Source organism: Elephantulus edwardii, unplaced genomic scaffold (assembly GCF_000299155.1).
Source record: "Elephantulus edwardii isolate Elephantulus edwardi_28Jun2011 unplaced genomic scaffold, EleEdw1.0 scaffold00030, whole genome shotgun sequence".
NCBI classification, from domain to species: Eukaryota; Metazoa; Chordata; class Mammalia; order Macroscelidea; family Macroscelididae; genus Elephantulus; species Elephantulus edwardii.
The window spans coordinates 21,516,620-21,518,269 of record NW_006399780.1 but is presented as its reverse complement, the minus strand read 5'-3'; positions in this window follow the sequence as shown (position 1 = coordinate 21,518,269).

Sequence of the window (1,650 nt, the reverse complement as noted above, 5' to 3'; positions counted from 1 at the left end):
CCAGCTGTTCCACAGAAAAAAAGATGGAGAATGTTTTTCCATTCATTTTACTGCCTCTGAAAATGCACTGAAGGTTCAGCTCCAACTTGCTAATACATTATAGCTAACCAAATCACTAACTATAGTAATGCAAAGTTAAAAAAGGAGCTCTAGAAAGGAGGGACTTCTGAAAGGAATAGTCAATAAGAAACATGTGCATGACAATTAATGGTCTTGTAAGCAGAAATGAGTGAGGAATTGTGAATAAATGCATGAATAAAAACAAAAAATCTTTTCAAAAGAAAGCAGAAATATGATTCTTTTATGCAAGATAAAGGAGGAATTTCAACTCCTCCAAAGGAGCTGGCACAGAACAAGGCCCCAGGAATTAATATATATTGATTGTCATATTTAAAAAGCCAGATGCACCCCTATAATGCACCCATGAGGATGTGCCAAGAAGTACAGAGGACAATTAATTATACGGCCAACTGACTGGAACAGATCCATATTTATTCCAATCCCCCCCCAAAAAAGATGATCCAACAGAGTGTGGAAATTGTCAAAGAGTAACACTAATATCACACACAAACAAGATCCTATTGAAGATTATCCAAGAACTGCCAGATGTGTAAGTAGGGTTTAAAGGGGTCATGGCATTAGGGACATTATAGTCAATGTTAAATGGATCATAGCTGACAACAGAGAGTACAAAAAAATGGCCATCTGTGTTTCATTGACTATGCAAAGATATTTTATTTTATGGATCACAACAAATTGGGGCTAACCTTGAGAAGAATGGGGACTCCAGAACAGTTAATTGTGCTTATGCAAAACCTACTCTTGGACCAGGGAAAAGTCATCAGAATCGATCAAGGAAACACAGCATGATTTAAAATCAGAAATAAAGTGTATACCAGGGATGTATGCTATCTTGATATCTTTTCAATCTTCATGTTGTTTGTTATTGTTATGCGCCGTTGAGTCACCTGCACCACATAGCAACCCTATGTACAACAGCCACCTTATGTACAACAGCACCCCCTATTTTGGTTAGCTTAACCCTTACAGGTAGGCCCTTTCCATGAAGGCAAAATAGTTAGAAATCGATAACTATTGAAGGAATTCTTATGTATGAATGTAAAAATAGTATTTTTAGCATTGACTTGGAAAATGTTTAGATTTCTATTATTAGCCTACTAGTCTACAGTCTTAGAATAAACTGAAAAATTTTTAAAAACCAAAATCAAAGTCATTTACTTGTCAAATTAATTTGTGCTGTTCCATGACAACCAATCCTATGAATAACACATTACAATTTATGGTCTCATTAGCTATAAGGGTAGGCTTGAACACATTTGGTGGGCTTTTGGAGATTTTTTTCATTTTTATTTTATATTGGTTTGTTTAAAAGTTTGTATGCATTGTGTTTCACACTATCATTCACTCGCATTGTGTTTCATACAATCAACATAATTCTTTTTATACTTTTAAAATATCTCTTAAAACAATGGAAATACAAAGCTGTAATAAAGGAAAGCTAAGACTTAAATATTAATTCCCAGTTCCCGTTCCAAAGAAAGGTGACCCAGCTGAGTGTGGAAACTACAGAACAGTGTCATTGATTTCACATGCAAGCAAGATTCTGCTGAAGATCATCCAAAAACGATT